This window comes from Manacus candei, unplaced genomic scaffold (assembly GCF_025592945.1).
Source record: "Manacus candei isolate 608988 ecotype Guabito, Panama unplaced genomic scaffold, ASM2559294v1 h1tg000014l, whole genome shotgun sequence".
Taxonomy (NCBI): Eukaryota; Metazoa; Chordata; class Aves; order Passeriformes; family Pipridae; genus Manacus; species Manacus candei.
In genome coordinates this window covers 67,030,914-67,050,151 of record NW_026138062.1, presented here as the reverse complement: position 1 = coordinate 67,050,151, position 19,238 = coordinate 67,030,914, and the positions used below count along the sequence as shown (strand labels likewise).

General features: G+C 38.2%; 1 long non-coding RNA gene across 2 annotated transcripts; it reads right to left on the bottom strand.

The window, feature by feature from the left end:
* Positions 1 to 5,232: 5,232 nt before the first annotated feature.
* Positions 5,233 to 11,459, bottom strand: LOC127467633 (uncharacterized). Of its 2 annotated transcripts, none has more exons than XR_007903226.1 (3): positions 11,349 to 11,459; positions 11,117 to 11,266; positions 5,233 to 5,540 (listed from the first exon to the last, which is right to left on the bottom strand). It is a non-coding gene; the product is annotated as an uncharacterized LOC127467633 (long non-coding RNA). The 2 variants fall into 2 exon arrangements; XR_007903227.1 differs by having other exon boundaries at positions 5,510 to 5,622.
* Between the last annotated feature and the right edge of the window lie 7,779 nt (positions 11,460 to 19,238).

Here is a 19,238-nt window from a genome sequence, read left to right as displayed (position 1 = left end):
ACTGAGGGCAAAATGGAAACTTATCATGAAAAATGCAACCATCCTGCTAAAAGACCTTTAGCAAATGACTAGATTAAGTAGCTTGAACAAAAGCAAAGTGAGTATTTTAACAGAGCATCCTCTTAATTTGGGTCCCTGAGAATATTCGAGAGAGTACAAACAAAACGAGTGAGGATTAATTCTGGCGACAGTCAATTTGCCCTGTGATTTAAAATATGTAGTAGGTGCATACATCTTCCCTTGCCAATACAACCCTTTTTATCCCTCCCTGGAGTCAATAAACCTCATTCTCCCACTAAGTCAGAATAAATCTCAGTTCTTTCAAGAGGTCTCAGGGCAACATAATTGCAGTTCTGCAACCTGATCTTACCGCTGAGAAACAACTTCACTCATTTAGAGGTAATAACCTACATTTTTGGAAAAAATATAAGAACTAAAAATTAAAGAGTTTTTACATGCTCTGCACTATTGCACTTACTAGTTTAACTCAGGAATTTCCATGCATGACCGTACAGCCAATGACATAATATATCTGTGCTATTTTTATCACTGCATTTCATGCACAGGCCAATTTACAATATTCTTCATCTTTAAATTAACAGCTGTCTTCATTCCTCAGCTTCCAGAGGAATATGCCAGGCCTTTATAAGAGGAAAAAAGTACAAAAGAAACATAATGGTAGCTAGAGATAATCACTCTGGAAGAAGATGAAATTTTAGTAAAAATCATTTGCACACACCAAAAGAATTTTTACACATTTCTTTACCCACATTAGTTTCATGCCAGACCATATTGAAAAGGGACATACTATAGCAAACTGAGCTTCATTCTGCACTGGTAGCAACAGAAGTTTAGACTGATGTCTCTGCTGATAGTCAATAGTATTTGGTGGGCTCAGGGAGTTGATATGTTAGCAAAAGTTATGTCTCCCTATTTGTCAACCCTAAAGCTTCATATTAAAAATCTAGGCACCATGTAATTATAAAACACTCATTTGCCACACAGTTTGTAGCCCTATATTCAATCACTCTTCTCTTGCTTACCATAGTTTATTTTATGAAATGGATTTTCCTATCAACTCTTTCAACTTCATTTTCTCTTGGTAGCCTAGTAATCTAATTTTCCTTCTGTTTTTGTTCTTAATATAACAACTATTTGTCCCTCCCACTGCCTTTTCATTACTACTATATCCACCAGTTTATCCATTCCCAGAATTTGTCTTCCTACAGTCAAAGTTTTTGTACTTAACCATGGAAACGAACAAGTAAAATGTGGGGTCCAGTTCAAGTTCAATATGACCAATGTAATCCAGTGTGGTTTAAGCCAAGTGATAATGTTACCAGTAAAAAACTGGCTCATTCATGCTAGGTTTACACATGAGCCTGAATACAAACTCTGACTCAAAGAACTATAATTTCTTCTACTTGCCATAGCCCAGCACCAAATCTTTTATATCTTCTATTCCAACATTGGAATGAAAGATAAGGTGAGTTACAACAGACACACCCTATTAAAAGCTATTTCTGCATGTTTCAGACAATTTGTTCCTCATCCTAAGAGCAGAAAAAGAGAAGTTTTTCTCCTTTCTGAACACCAGCACTAAGGCTGACTTTTGCTTGCCTGATTTTAGAGCCAATGAGGAAAAAAAAAGTGAGGGAGAGAGGAGGCAAGAGCAGGTTCACTGTGTTGCACCAAGTCAGCAGGTCAGCAGTCTGTGATCCTGGGTCCAGCTGTGTTCCAGCCCAGCTGAGAGACCTCAGCCCAAAGCTTCTAAGGAAATTGCTCGAGATGTGAGAAAATCCGTACAGTGGAGCTGTGCAAGATAAGAGAGAGAAAAATGCAGAGGTAAGACTGCTGAGATGAAGACAAGTAGTAGCTCAGAGATTCAAGGGGAAAGACCCCAAGAGGAGAGGTGTACAATCCTGAAGGGAAAACCAGGGAACTGACAGCAACTCAGTAACCTTTATGATCAACTCCTTCCAGGGAGCAGTAGATTATTCCTCCCCATCTGACTGAAAGAGGCCCAACTACCTTGTCAGCAGAGACTTTTTAGGTGTCTGATCAGGAGTGGTGAGCAAACCAATGCTTAGTATAGTTGCTTACTGGTTATTATTATTGACTGTCTGTACCAGGAAGTTGTGTTACACATTTTAGATTTGCCTGTCCTACTAGCAAAGTCTCTCCATACGGTAAAAGGGATCCAGACAGAAAGCATAACAGTAATTCAAAGAACCCTGATTTTTATTTGTTTATAACAAGTTTACAGGTCTTTTTGGCTGCAAAGGGCTGAGATCAGTCAGAAAGAGGTAATAGGATGACAGCTCAATATTCTGCACAAGTGCCAAGTGACAAACTAAAGTCTTCAAGGTTGCAGATGCACCATGGCAAGTCTTACCTAATAAACTGAGTACAAAGGTCATAGATTAGGATTTAGAAAATGGTGTGAACATATTAAAAAATAAAAAAAAGAAGAAAGAAAAAAAGAAAAAAATAGATAAACACAAAGAAATTTCTATCACTGGCTACTGAGCGCCTTAACCTCTTACTCACCTTTCAGAGTTCATTCAGTCACCACTTCTACTCCCAGCACATACCCACAGTGGAGTACTGCAGGGGTCTATCCTGGGATTTTCCCTGTTTAAAAACTTTGTGTAGTGGTCTGGAGGAGGCTTCACAGTGAACTTATAGGAAGTTTGCAGATGATCTCAAACCAGGAGGTTCATGCATTATAAGGGAGGATTTACATTCAGAGAGGTTTACGCAGGTTGGAGGATTTGGCCAATGAGAACTTCATGAAATTAAAAATTAGGACAAATGGATGTTTCTCCATGTGCGCAGGAAGAGGCTTTGGCACTGGTACAGGCTGGGAGCTGACTGAATGGGAAGTAGCTCTGAGGAAAAGGAAGGAAAAAAGAATCAAGTTGGATTTTGTTAGAAAAAAGTTCCAACCTGTAGCCCAAGGCCCTAATACTTCCAGGCAATATGTCACAATATCATCACTTAATTTTAAAAAGTCATAGTCATTGTTTTTAACAAACTTACATGTTTTAAAAAGTATTTGAAACTACAATGGATTATCATATTTTTTGAAGAGAAGTAGATGTGATTCATAAAAGCAAAAACTTAGAGAGCTTTATAAAATTCCTATGGAAATATCTACAAGGCAAGTATGGTAGAGCAACGTCTATTGCATAGACAGGCAACCTGCAGACTATTTAATGTATAGGAATAATAAAATGAGTTGGTATATTGTTTTGCAGAATCACAGTTCTTCCGCTGTTGGGATCTTCTGAAATCAGTTTCCTGTACTTGCTTTTAAAACATAAAACATTTCAACATAATCACAATAAAGAGGACAAACAGAGGAATATGGACTTATTAAGCCTCAGAGAGAGAAAACTGTACTTACAAGAGCCCTGTTGGTGGCAGGAGAAAAGATTAATATAACTTTGGCTTTAAGATGAGCTTCTTGCTTATCTTCAGGCTGTATTTCCATGGAAAAGAAGTTTTATATTTGAACGTATCTCCTTAAAAGGGTATTTGGTATAAAAGGCTAGTAAACCAAGCTGTGCACGTACACACACACACACACAAAAATACCCAAACACATATATACACACACACACACCCTGAGAGGTTTCACTGTAAGAATTTGGATAAACTTCCAAATTATTAGGGCATAATTTAGTTCAACTTCTGTCATTAGGATCTAATCCCATGAACTACATGGCCCATCTTAAATCAGTGAATTTTAGTGAAGTATCTAAGGCCTCAGGAAAACTTCTTGCAGTGAGCATGAAGTTATCCATGCTTACTCTAGTGAGCATAGATATAAGAATACTCCTATTTCTGTGTTCACATTGCAGCCCTCTAGACCTGAATAGACAAGAGTAACTTCATTTTTTGAGACATTTTGTGTTTCAGAGCTTTCAAAACTACATAAAATTAAAATTATCTCTAAAGTCTCCACAAAAAGCACAGACCTCTAATCTGTCTCAGAGCAAAAGTGAAAACCAAGGCACCCACAGTTGCCTGGAAGCTGTGAGTTTGGGAGTACTTTTACCTTGTATACCTCTTTATAGGTAGGAGACAGGAAAAGAAGCAGTTTGTGATAAAAATCAGAACCAGAAACAAACACACGTACTCACAAGTCTAGGCTCACCATTTCTTTGTGCTGTTATAGTTTGATGGAGGGGGAACTAAAACAATCCATGTCAAGTAAGATATGAGGAAAAATCAAAAATTTGATAACAGCCTTCTCACAACCTACACCAGCACTGAACAAGGCTTAACACAAATAAAGTCTTGTTGCCCAAAGGTCACGGATCTGGCGGTGCAGACTCAGTTCTCACTGTGATTTAAAGCTGTCTCCCTGTCATTTTCCACCTGCATATATAACGTCATTCCAGGTTCTTCCTCCAAGTCACTCCCTCTCCACATTGGAAACCTTTCAAATTACCTGCACCTTCTACTAGAGAAAAACAAAGAACAAAACATATAAATCAAAATGAAGTATTTTTCCTATGCTTCCAGTTAAATCTCGTGTCACCAAACCTAATAATACAAAAATGTACCTTCTTAATGATCAGCTTTACTTAGTGATGTGTGATAGTATAACTGGGTGCAATGGGAATATGTATTATGTTTCAAAGCACACACATTATTTGTAGACTCCAAGAGAAATTATTGTTTTTTCTTGATATTTCCAGCTGAACCTACAGATTTTTTCAGAAAAATATTTTTACAGTTGATTTTAGTAACAGTAATTCTATTAACTACTTAGCTTTCTGGAGAAACCTGGAGAAAATTCAGCACATCAATCTCTTCTACTAAGTATCAAACAGCTTCACATCCATCTACTATTTCTAAAGGTGTTTGTTTATTAAGGAAAATAAAACCAGCACATAAATATTTCCATTAATTAAATACTCTTTAAAAAATTGCCAGAAGGAAGTTAGTAAAAATCCTTTCTATTTCATTATCAGTTGCTCCCACAGTAAGCACTAAGTCTTTCATTTTGCATACCCATTTGTGACAGTGACTACTTACAGTCACTGCATTTGTATCCACCTGAAAGCCACTGACAAGCTCAAGTTGATTATATAACTAGATACACATGCAGGATCGGGGATTTCATCTTCAGAGAGAGCATTTCAGTCACAATAGTATTTTTCTTTCAGAAATGTCAACAGCTAGTCCATTTATTCACTCCTTGTTTTTTAAGATTTTATTTTTCAATTTCTCGCTTCTAAACCAAATTCATGGTCCTTTCTGGCTGATGGCTTGAATACTGCACATATAATCTTATTCTTCTGCTCCTCCTCTTCTACTTTGTAAATTCTTCCTGTCTACTTGTTCTTTTATTCTTACTTCATGGAGTAGTATCAGACAACTTTATATACACATAAAAGTTATGCTGACTGTGTTCAAACAGCTTATTTCTCTTTCATCCTTTTCCTCAAATGCATTTCCTTTTATTCTAAGCTAAGGATAAAACATCTTCATTTTTATTGCTTCCACACTGTTGCACTTTAATTGATCTGCAAAAGATGTCAGAATGTGTTGAAGCTGAACAATACTGCACTTCAATCAAATGCCAAAGTCATGTTTGTGCAATGTTTTCTAAGCAAAAAAAAAAAAAAAAAAAGCAATGACTCAAAGACTGGAAGAAATCATGGCCTTATTATTTAATTTCTACATATTTAGCTGCTTTGGGGTGAACAATTCCTTTTTTTGATGATTGGTCTGTTCCCCTGCATAATAAAAGTGCCAGCTTTTAGTTCATTTTCAGAAGTTTCTGAAAGGTAGTATTACTTCTCAAAGTATAGGTGTTAAGGAGTACTTTGTTTCTGTTATTCATATCCACTAAATGCAACTTTTGTAAGAAATGTTAACACAATTATGCCAGAAGGCAGAATGGCAGATATATTAAATCTGCTTTTTCTATCACTTCTGTAATCATACGAAATCCACAGGGAAAACAAAAAAAAAACAAAACAAAACAAACAAACAGAGAAAAATCCCACGCACATAATATGATCTCCATAGTCTTTAAATTGTTGCTAAATCAATGTTTATATTTTGCACTGTGTTAAGATGAAAAATAACTCCTAAATTATGCAACACCTGAAAACTCAGCTGTCTTGGTCAAAAATTTAGAAACCCTGCATACGAACAATGTTCATTTTACTTCAAACTTGTAATTAAACTAAGATCATTGGAAAAGGATGTAGAAGGCATTCTTCCCCCCACAGAATCTACAGGACTGCAATGGGCATAACAGCAGCTGGGTTGCTGTAAGCAGCCGTGACAGCATTTTAAGTTATTCTAGAAGATTCTATCAACTATCTGTAATTAGGAGACCATCTAAACATCAGTGAGTATGCTCAAGATACAAGGAAGATTTTATCATTTAAACCAACAGAAACCTCCCACTACCACAACCTCCATGAGCTGAAGTGACAAGGCAGCTCTTCAGCCTCTCAGGGCAGGGCAACCACAGAACTGAAAGTCTGCAATAGCACAGGTGCACTTGCCACTGACCACCTTCAGAGTGCAGATCACAGAATCCCAGAGTAGGCTGAGTTGGAAGGGACCCACAAGGATCATCAAGTCCCACTCCTGGCCCTTCCCCAGAAGTCACACCACCTGCCCGGGAGTATTGTCCAAAGGCTCCTTGAACTCTCCCAGGCTTAGTGCTGTGACCACTTCCCTGGGGAGCCTGTTCCAGTGCCCAACCATCCTCTGGGGGAAGAACATTTTTCTAATATCCAACCTAAACCTTGATTGATTTTGAAATAAAAGAAGAGCTACCCTAAAGTATTACCATTCACATATATATATATGTATATATATGTATATGTATATGTGGAGAGAGAGACAGAGAGAGCGAGCATGTATGCCTATATACATATATATACACATATATGTATATAAGCCTATATATATATACATATGTATGTATATATACAACTTTTCCAAATTTGAAATGTGGAAGCTTTTCAGTTTTAAAAAAAAACAACAGGAGACTTTAGCAGATGCCTTATTACAAAATCCTATCCATGTCCGCAGCTCTTGAAGATGAGCACAATTTGCATAGCACTCACACAAAAATCAGGACAGAATATTTGTAATTCAGATTTGGCTTACAATGTATTCATTTACATTTTATAATTACTTTAGCAGACAAAAAAAAAAAAAAGGCCAAGAATGAAATATGTTTTTCCCCAGCTAACAGAAAATAGAAGAGACACATTCAGTGCACTGGTAGTAAGAACGCAACTTCAATTTTGAACATCCCACCAAGAAAAGAAATCACACTGGCCAGATTAAGCACTTATTTTGCCACAGGCACATTATAAAACATAGGCCCCCCCAAGCCCCCTCTTAAAAATTGTCATCTGAAATTCTAATGAAATCTCAGCTGAATAAAGGACTGGTCCACTTTCCTCCAAACACGGTAACTCTATATTAATTTCTTCTTGCATCCACCTAAAACCCCATTAAAGTTAATGGGAGTTACATGTGCACCTACGTGGAAATAACCCCATAAATATTTTTAAAGGGCGCACAGACTGTAAAAGAAAAGTCTTCACAAGTAGGGGTTTTTTTAATGATGTAAAATTGTTGCAATTTGGAGTAAGTTTCAAACAGGAAGAAAGAGCAATGGGAGGAATTTCCCACCTGGCTTTAAATTACAATTGCAGAAAATCAAGCTGCTTCTTTCAAAACTGGAGATAACAGCAAGTCCACAGAGTAGTTATATCTCTCTGCTACTGAGAATAACTTAAGAAAACCTCTTCACACACAGTGCTGCATACGCAAAGATTGATGAGTTTGACTAACCCTTAAAATCCCTACCTTCAGTAGGTTTTCTTTCTTTTTCAGAAAACAGGACAGCACATTTAAAATAAAAGTGTTCTGAGCACATTTTCAATTTTAACTACAGTCTAGGTAAAGGTCATTACATCTGTTCCATCAAAAGCCAAGAAGCAAGGCAAGTATAACTGGCTTCCTAGATTTGCTCTCATTTGTTGAGTCCCATGAAAATATATAATAAAAACGTAAATCCAGCTCTGGGGAAGAAAGGAATGGCATTGTATTTTTCACAGAATTACGACAACCAACTTTATGGATAATACATTTGTAAGTTTAATAACGTCTCACTAAATCGGTGGCTGCATTACCTCCATTTCCACATTGGGGAAATAGTAATATAAGATCTTATAAGTGCACAGAATTAGGAAACCACTCCTATCATACTTAACAACTCTTATCATACTCAGCAGGCCAGCCCAGGATATTATCCAGCATGACAAAACACTGACAGCACTCTTTTACATATTTTGCCTACATCTCAAAAATCCAAGCTAACTCCTGCAAGGGTGGGGAGAAATTACACGGCAGCAGGAAGGGAAGCACTAGCAACCAAGAGCTAAACGTGTGATAATTATCAGTTCTTCACTGCATCTTCTATTTTACACTCAATTGAGCTCAAATCTGTCTGGGGCTCTGCAGGAGCACAGTTAAAAAGGGCTGCAAGTTCAGACAGGGTGAAGTGTTATGCCCAGGTGTTTGGTGGTGATAGTAAATGCAGAAAAACTGACCACTGCTGGTTCACGTTTACTCCAAAGTGCATTGGCAACAACACAGAGCATCTGACAGCCTCAGAAAGTGTAGAGGCTGAGCTTCTGACAAAAATATTTTATCCAAAGACATAGCACATATTCTTACCATAAGCTGGACTTTTTAAGTCAATGATCCATCATTTTGTTTCACAAATTTTGGAAGAGTCCCCCATGAAAAAATGCAGTAGCTGACCATAGATGAAACCAATATTAATATGAGAAGGATGAGGATGCAAAGAAGATCTGGGAAAGGAACAAATCATTTCTCAGTTCCTACTTTCCCTCCCCAGACACAACTTTCTTCCAAATGCCTTTTGGAAGCATCTAGCTTAAATGAGCAATCGAGTGAGAGTAATGATCTGACCTTTCCCAAGTATTATCTTACATGAAACACAATTTCTTTAAGACAAAGCACATACAATTATTCAAATTGGTGAGACATTTTTCTGCTAAGAGAAAGCAAGATGCCATTTTCCATACAGAGCAGCACAATTTCAGAGCTGTTGAGCCCTGGAGCTTTCTCTAAGCCTTCAGCATTTCTCCAAATCACTGAGTTCAGATAACTGAGAGGTATTTAACTGAAACCTAAATCTGTTAAACACAAATTGCATTTAAGTGACATTAAGGATTTGATTAAAGCCTGGAATACCAGGGGTAGAAGAGAGAGGAAGAAAAAGGGACAGAAAGAATAGCAATTTCATTTTGTCCACTGATATCAAATATAACTTTCTAAATAAAGTCAAAAAAGGGACATTTTCTCCATTACCACACCCATTAAAATTTTCAATACTGCAAAAAGCTTTTTTCCAGTAAAAACATTTGACATTTGTCAAAATGACAAAAAGCAGAACTAATGAATGTGAATATGTAATTTTCCTAGGAAGGTAAAAAGTACAAATATTATGCAGAAAGCTTAGTTGCTCTGTTTTTAAAATATTTTCTTATTTAACCTAGCTCAAAATCAGTAAGTTTTTCACTAAGCTTTCACTCACTTTCTGCTCAGAACAAACTGGGTGAAACCATGGCATCAGCAAAACTATGAAAACTAAGACTGAGAAAAGACCTCTTAAGAAAGAGTAGGGTAAAGAAAATATACTAGCAGACTCTTAAATGGACACCTTTCTTCTGCATCTCATCCTGTTCTACCCCCAAAATATCAGATTGTTCACAAATTTTTAATAGCTCTATTTTCAATTGCTAAACATCTTGATAACTCCATGGGATGTGTGGGATGCTGCCTTCTGCAGCTTTTGTATACGACTGTATGGTTTGCTGCAGTAGGTTGAGCCTCACTCAGTTCAAAAAGACCACCCATGTGTTTTACGACAAGTGCATTTTCTCCTCAATGCTGAGCACCTGTGCATGGGGAGAGCTGTACCATTCAGTAGAACAGAGACACTCCCCTTTACACCTGTGAAGGAAACCTGGCTTTTATACACACTTAGAGAGATTAATCGCACAATTAGGAAAACCACCTTCTCTCTACCTCTTCCCAGGCTCCATTTCATCACTCCAGAGTCCACCCCTTCCTACTTATTATCCCCACAGGTTACTCAGTCCCTTCAGCAAGGTGAGGAGAGGCAGGTGGAGGCTACTGGTTACCATCAGTACAAAGCTGTTTCTGTCTGCTGCACCTTTCTTCTCACACTTTTCCCCTGCTCCAGTGTGGGGTCTTGAAGGGAGCTGCAGCTCCTTCAGAAATATCCATCTCCTCTTGCATTGGTTTTTCACAGGCCACAGTATCTTCACCACCACCATGCAGCACTCTCTTTTCTTTCTCTGGTCTCAGGGCTCTCAGGGTTGTCTCTCACACTTTTCCTTTGACCATTCTGCCCTCCCTTATCCCAGCTGTTCCCAAGGCAATACCATCATGGCTGTGGGGCTCAGCCGTGCCTGGTGGTGGGTCAGCTGGAGCCAGCTGGAAGTTGCTCTGTCTAACATGGGGCAGCCCTGGCTGATCCTAACAGGGGACCCCCGGCAGCCCCCAACTACCAAAACCTACCCACCTACAGCCAGTATACTGGTTTATGTATTCCCTAAATTCTTCTTCCTCAACAAGATGCAATGCCCCACCCCATAGATTCTGTGTCAGCCAGAAGAAGTTTCAGGCCTCACCAGAGAGCAAAACAGGCCCTGTGTGCCTCAGTCTTCCCCATGCTTTCAGTTTTACAGAGGTCCATTTTGTTGCCCTTCACATTGGTCACTGATTTCAGTGCTGAGTTTTGATGTCCATTCCAATACACTGGAGCACTGTCTTTATATTCCTCCTGGAAAGCCCATACCAGCTTCCACTTTTCATGTAGTGTTTCTTTTTTAATTTGATCTCAGTCAGGATTTCTCTGTTTATCCATGTCTTTATCTACTTCAAAGTTTTCCTAAAGGCAGATGCTCCCCACAATGCAAGGCTGCACTCATCTTCCATTATTATTCCCCAAATCTGCATCTCAACCATTAAGCTTAATCTAAGGTTTGTAATGTAAACTCATTACCTGCTGTCAAATCTTCTGCTAGGCTTTTGTGCATTGTGTCTGGCTTGAAAATTCCTTGCAAGAACTGTATTACTGCCATTTGTCATTAATATGAGTCACAGCATCATCAGCCTTAAACCTCAAAATCATTTCTGGTTAACCTTGGGAAATCTATCAAAATTGCATTAACATACATTTGGCAATTGCAGTATTTCAGATTTTGTAGCAGTCACTCTAACAATCAAACGCCCACCAGAAATTTCTATGAGATGCAGAGCTACTAGACAGCATATTTATCAAAGCATTAAAATCAAGCAGGTGAACAAACCACATTCTGGTGTCTGACCACGTATCTGTCAGAACACGTATCAGTCTGACCACGTCTGTCAGGAGAGACAGGACAGTCTAAGCTAAGAGTTAACTGACACAGGTTGTGTGGGCAGGACTTAGAACTGGAACTACTTCCCAAGCCACTGAGTCTTGTTCTCTGATGTCATGGAGGGCACCTTACTGAAGTTCCATTCATAAGTACATCAGGTACAAAGGTACTAAGGGTAATTCAGCCACCATCTCCCAGTACAAAAAGGTTATTTCAACATAGAATTTCTCTTAGACATATAAACTTTCATTGAATTCCAAATGTAGGTTTGAATCTGGACCAGTTTTTCACCCACTTCTTGCACTAACATTGAGCTTTGGTTTAATTGAGTAATCTTTACCTGCCTTCATGCACCTATAAAAGACAAACACCTCAGCTTTCATTTTGCCAAACTCATCCTTGGGGTCTCTTTCCCAAATCTTCATACTCATCTTTTGTGTTTGTAGTTTGAGTCCATTGTTCTTGAACATGGATGAACAGAACTGTCCACAGCATTCTAGATGAATCTAGCAGCACCTTTTACAAAGTAATTTCCGGATTTTGGCATAAAGATTTTGCATTTGTCCTTAATTTCTGCATTTGCATCTTTTGTATTTGTCTTTTTCCCCATGCCACATACTACTGGTGACATAGATTTGCAACATTAAAGAAGCCCTCATTTTTCTGCCTAACAGTTCTTCAATAATCTCCTCAGTTCAGACAGAAATTCTTGTAATTAATCCTAATTATAAAAACCGTGGTTGTGTCATCATTCAATATCTTCCAACCACATATTAGCAGCACATTCCCATTTCAGTATGCATCCTATGGCATTAGAAGAATTATTTGTTATGTTCTGAGCTGTATCATAAAATAAACATATTTATCATAGTGTTTGCCTAGCAGGGTTCAGAATCCTCTGTTTTTGAAAAATCCCCAGTCACCTGCATGTCACCACTAAATGCTGTGTAGCAAGTAGCCTACATGAGTTGAGTTCCTGCCGTGAATTTGCTTTATGTAACAGCTCTGGGCACAGGAATTACTGGCCTAAAATGCTAAGGGTATAGTTTCAGTTGGAGTCTTGCAGAAAAATAGAGAAATAAACAAAATAATGCACACCATGCAGTGTTCTGAGAAAATAACACTGAGGAACTAAATATTTTATTAACTTTGAGGGAAAATATTGTCGGAGAACTTTAGAGATTGAAAATTTCTCATATTTTCTCTGGCACTTTATTCTGAGCACATATAACCCACTCCTATGGTGTGCTGGGCTGTCCTTGCAACTAGTGAACTTTATGGCTCAGAACTGTGTGGGAAATCTTTAGTCACGTTCCATGCTCAGTAACAATAGATTTCATACATTCAGTAGAGGATTGTAAACTTTACATTCTGCCCAAAGTTGTGCTGAATTCAGAATAAAGTCAGAAGATCTGGCCTCAGCTCCCTATTACAGGGCAAATTTAGCCCGATATCCTTACTGCTTTGTTTGAAAAAAGAGAAACCTTTAAACTCTTATCCTAGACCATAGTTTCATGTCCAGTCACTAAATTTTTAATAGAAGGATAGAGATGTTTTCAAGTATTTCACAGCAGAAACATAATACAAAATGTTAATATGTGGAAGATGCAAATTTGATTCTGCAGAAATAAAGGATAAATAAATATTAGCCAATATACTAAAGCACAACTAAAAATAAGTAAATGTGAGTTTAACAGTGAAACATTCTGTGTGTCTTCATGTCATCTTACCAGAATGCAAAATAAATTTATCTGTATTAATGCTACCTTCATTCAATCATTCGGTGTTCGTTAAAAAAATACATATATTAGTAGAAATAGAAATAGCAGCCACTAAAACAAGCGGTTCCTATATTTAAAAATTAAGAAAGTTCCCCAGCTGACTAGAGGCTAATGTCTAAATTTGCAAAATATGTTAATAAAATATTCTGTGTCAATCTTTTACAGCAAAGGGATTTGTGCCCATACTCGATTTGCCAAATATTTAGTTAGTGATTCATATTTCCTTGGCTATATCTTAAGTCAATAAGCAATTTTTTAATTTCTGACAAAATTTATATAACCAGTTACTGTTTCCCTCTTCCACTAATCCTTCTGCTGTTACAGAATCTACAAAATAAGGACCTAGCATTATCATTCTGTACTTTTCATTGTATTTTTCAAAATGCATACTGTTGTATGACCCAATAGGCAGATGTGTGAAGACTGAAGAGCATTTTCCAATCAGTAAAAGAAATATTCTTTTTTGTACCAAATTAACCTCTAACCCACAAACTCCACCTAACTGCTAGTAAGAAAGCCCATGGATTTTAGTTTCCCATTTAATAATTTCTAGAATACTAGGATTATCAGAGGAAGCAGAACATGACCCTGCTGTTGCAGTCAGTTTATAGGATCATACTCTCACCCCCAGTGAATCAATGGGCTTCCTGGTAATATGAAAGTCATTGGGACTTTATCCCTAAGGGATAATCTGACTCTTCCTTGATCTCCCTGTAGTTTATTCTGCTTCAGAAAACCTGGCTTTCTATTCTTCCATGTTATTGCAATGCAAGGACACAGCTGGGAAAGTCAGAAGGTGGCATGGAGATCTCTCAGCTGTGCTCTTTCATGTAAAACTTCCAAAACAAAATCCAAGTATTGATAAGCACCATCCACCAATGGTTTTCAAAATGCTTTAGAAAAGGTGGAAAATCATGAATCTACTCAGGATCATCAGCAAAGCCAGGAACAGAAATAACATCCTGGTGTTTATATTTAACAACTAGGTCTCATGGAGACATAGTTAGCCCTACCGCTAGTTAATTCCTTCTACTATGAATCCGGTCACACCGTGGCAGGAGTTTTGGACTCATCTGGATAGTTGCATGGGCTCATAGATCAGCCCCAGTACTCCTGTGTGACAGTCATGTAGAGAATGTTTTAACAAATGTCCCAAAAATTGTACAGCCATATCTGATACTGAATGCTAGTCGTTAGCAAGTCTAAAATGGAAAACAGAATGATTTCTTGCATGGAAATAGCAGATATATAAGGGTGTGGTTCTTGAGTGAACAGGGATATATTGCAGATGTAGCTACAGTGAGGAAAAAAATGAGCCTTATTTCTGACACCTTAAAAATTTGTAAATTAATATATTTTATATCTATTAGATAGATGTGTGTGTGAGTACCAAAGCTTTTTCAGATGGAGGTGGAAGGATTAATTTTTTGACATCTCTTCAAATTACATAACTACAGCACAGTTATTTGGTAATTACAGATACAATTGTAGAGTAGTAACAGTCTTCGTTATTACCAGTTCTCACTAATTTTCTGGTTGTATTACTGTGTGTCTAATTATGGTGTAATTACAACAGAGTTAATTTGTAACATTAATGCACTCAGTAAAAGTATTAACATGAGAAAAGACAATGAATAATACAGTCATGTACTGAATTATCCAGTAATGTTAATTAGTTCTAGTTAGTTATTGAAAGGGAACTTGCAGAGCAATTTTGCTGTAACTGCACTGCAATCAATGTTCCTCTATTGCAAACCACAGGAAGGTTTCATCAAGGCTTGAATGGATTCCATTAAAAACAAATAATGCTCTTAAGCTCTTAAAAAAATCATTTGGAGCCACGTATACAAAATTCTTTGAAATATCAATATAATTTCACACAATTAAAACAGAGGAACAAATAATAACTACAACAAATCACAGATAAAAGCTCCAAATGTTCTTGTTGGACAGGTGGTAATGTGATCTTGACCAGAGGTGTCTGAATTAAATTATTTTAGTAAGTTACTCTAGCAAGTTAAATCAGGGCATTCTCAAAGGATTGAAGCCTCATGAAGGCCCACACTGACCACATCCCAGGCCTCTCTAAGAGATCATTAGAGCCCTCTCTCAAAATATTCATTGCCAGTTGCCTCAGGCCACTGTTGAAACAGCCTGGGAGAACAGGTACGGAGCTCCAGAATCAGCCACATCAGATAGCTGAAGGAAATAGAAGGAGGAGGAAAAGGTCTCCAAGATTTGGCATGGTGGAGAACAGTAACTCTGTGTCCAGAGCAAAGGCAGACCCTTCAGCACTCCCCTGTGCTGGGCTCCAGGGTGCTGCTGGTCCTACATGGGTGCTGCAGGTCCTACACAGCTGCTGTCCCTGGGCCGTGAATCCCACTGAGAGCAGGGATGCTCCCAGCCAATCCTGCTTCTGCTCCCCACATCCTCAATCGGCACAGTGGTGCTGCACCCGCTCTATCCCTCTGGGATAGACACTCTCATATTGGCCTCTATCCAAGTGCTTTTCAGGGGGTGTGTGCTCCAAAACCAAACATCCCACTGTAGGGAATGTTTTCCAACACTGTCTCAACAGCACAGGAAACCCAAACAGGAGAATTTCTTGGAGTGCACAATGATTTCACTTAATGTAAGTTCTGCAACAGAAGATGTTTCCTTTGTGCTCTCACACTCTCCCACTTCCAGTCACCAGAGAAGGAGTGTCCAGGCTTTTTGACCAGCAGTCAGGCTGTGGGTCCTAAAGACTTGTCTAAAGCCTGGGTGCCACACATAGGACCTCTACAGGTCCCAGGGTGTTGAGTTGAATATGAGCCAGCACCGTATTCTTTTAGTCAAAATCAGCCAATAGTAAGTTGGGCTGCATTAGGCAGAGAGCATGGAGATGATCCTTTGCTTCTCCTCAGCATTGGTGAGGCCAAACCTGGAGTCCTGTGTCCAGTCCTGAGCTCCCCAGTGCAACAGAGACGTGGGCATACTGGGAGGGTGCAGCCAAGAGCTGAACCATGATGACAAAGGGACAGGAGCATCTCCCGTAGGAGAAAAAGCTGAGAGGTCAGACTCTTTATCTTGAAGAAGTGAAGGTTCAGGGCAGATCTTATCAAGGTATAAATATGAGGGAGCCAGCCTATCTCCAATGAAATCTAGTAACAGTAACAAAGCACTCCAAAGGAAACACTGACTTAAAAACTGTACAATTTCAAGCACTTAAGTGCCTTCTGGTTGTGTTTGGGGTCTTCACAGTGGATTGGACTAGATGACCTCTAAAGGCTCCTTCCAAACCAAACCATTCTATGATTCTACAGCTCATATATCATGCCATCTTTGAATATCTTTCAATTCCTTAAGTGAGAAATGCTGCTTTTCTCCTGCTATTTCCACTCAAGCAAACAGGGGCAGAAAAATAGCTAGAATGTCATGAACAACCACACTGACAGCCGAGCAGCCAGCAGCTAGCTCTCATCAATTAGAAAATAAAGTTCAGCTGTAGCAAAGCACAAGAGAGAATTACATATCTATCTGCTTTATATTGTGACTGTGTCAGTCCAGATTAGTCCTGCCCCAGTCAGCTTTCAAATTACTCCTCCTAGGTCAGCAAAGCAGTTAGAACAGGCAGAGCTGGCTAAAGGACAAGCCTGGGTATCTTGCCTCGGCTCTGTCCCCAGCTGCCCCCACAAAACAACTGAAAAGCAGTAGAGATACTATTGAAATCCACAGCAAGAGCACTGCAGTCCCCCCAGGAGCAGGGCAGGAGTAGGAGATTTCCTTTCCCAGACAGTTTGATCATGGAATGGAATATACTTGACTTTGTGACCAGAGTGGGTTTACAGCCAAAGAAAAAGAACGACATGCCATGCATTCTAGCATATTTTCTGCTGCAGGTATTTACAAATTGAAGCCTTCCTCTTCTTATCAGTCAAAAATTTGTGAGGAAAGGTCAGATCAGTACAGAGCTTTTAGTATGTTCTTAACCTATTAAAATAAGAGTGCAAAAGTACACATAAATTGCAGCTTTGAAAAGTTTGAAGCCATCTTAGAACATCTATTCACAGTTTGAAAATAAATGTTCAGATTCATAAATGTGTCTGTTATGATCTACTAACCATTGCATAGGCTTAGGGCACTCCCTGCAAACCCACAATACTGCAAGATTTTCCTAGTTAACTCTGTGCTTGGTGAAAGAAACTAAGGTACTCACATACTGTGTCACAGTCAACCTGTTCACTAACTTGTTATTCAAATTAATCTACTCATTTCTCCACATCTATGACTCCCTCAAGCACTTCTCTCCAGTTTCAGGTAGAGTTGGATGCAATCAAGAGTTTAGGCAAGCAAGTATTCCCCCAAAAACCCCATACTTGTGTCGAAGGGTTTCTGATTCCTCTTGGTGACTCATGTATACAAAATTCAGTACTGAGACAGTGTTGCAAAAACCAAGGTCTTGCTCTGTTTCTCCTTGCATTAAATTTCCAATTGCTGAAAGAGGGATATGGAACATATTTATTAATGCAAGAGGCGAGGAGGGGTGGAGAATGATAAAGCAAGTATTTTCATTTTCTGTCTCATAAGAAAATTACTATTTACATTCTTAACCAGAACAGTCATTTGGGTATACTAGATTTATTACCTATCTGGGACTGCCTTTTTTTATATTTCTCATAGAAATATTCCAAGTATCCCCACTGAACTTCATCATCAGTGTTTGTTTCTTAGCTTCAGTCACCCTCCTACGTTACATATCAAACAGAAGACACTGAAAAGCTTTGATATATCATGTGGCCATGAAAAATGAGGAGACAGACATTGTTTATTGCTAAATCTGTTCTTTTGACTAAAAGCTTTGAGACTCTGACTGTAAATGTAAGATATTCTTCTTCATTATACTGTGTCTAAAAGGAATGTGTACTGAAATCCAAAATTTTTTTTGCTTTTTTCAGCCAAAGCAACTGCATTTATTTAACTCTCAGCTAGAAAAAAATCTGATTAAACTCTTTTGAATTCCTTAATAGCTTGTGTACCAGATGTTACTTTTTTCAACACTTTTGCTTGCACGTTTTAATAGCTAGATAGGACATCATAATTTCTCTTTTATCTTTAAATTAGTATAAATTTGAAGTAGGTTTTATTTTAAAGAAAATAGTTTCTTCTGCAGCCCAGAGCACTGATTTAAAATCTGCAGTTGCAATCTGTTCAGAATTGTAGGCTAGAGACAAGTTGCCTTTCTACTAACAACTGTACACTTTATTCTTCATGGACTCAATGATTTACAAAGGTGCAATAGAAAGAAAGAGAAATCAGACTGCAGATCATCTGTGCAGTTCTCATAAATGTCAATTTTTTACAAAAAAATGAACAATTAAATGCAAATTACAAATTAAAGAAATATTTTGAAATGTCTTAACATTAATTTTGAAAAAAACAACAGAAGATATTTTCAGACATATTTAAAATTAGGACTATCTATACCCTTTTTCACACAGAGAAACTGAATGCAAGACTTGCACATTTCAGAGAAAGATATGTTTGAAAAAGAGGGTATTGTAAATTAATGAGATTTTTTTATAAATATTAAAGACCAATCATCAAAATCTCAATTATGATAACAATAGATTTTGAGAATGGACTTTGCCTACTTTTTTTCTATTATTGTTTCCCAGTCATCATCCTAATTTTTGGTTGTAAACAGTCTTGATCTGCTGTCATGCAACTGCAGCCTGGGACCTAAAAGCTCTGTTGTGGCCACCTGGATGAGCCTGGAAATGAGCCAGGTCATTTGATCTTTCTGCTGAGATCTGGGAGATGTGGTACAGAATATATTGCAATTCTTTTCCTAGTGTTATTTGTACATAATAATGTAAGATTCCAATACTGCAACAACCATCCCCTGCCATCAACGTGCTCCCTTTACGTCTTTGAAGGAGCTGGATGTGAGAGTCCACGCTGTAATTCGTAACAATTTCATTGTTACTTTTTCTTCAGATGC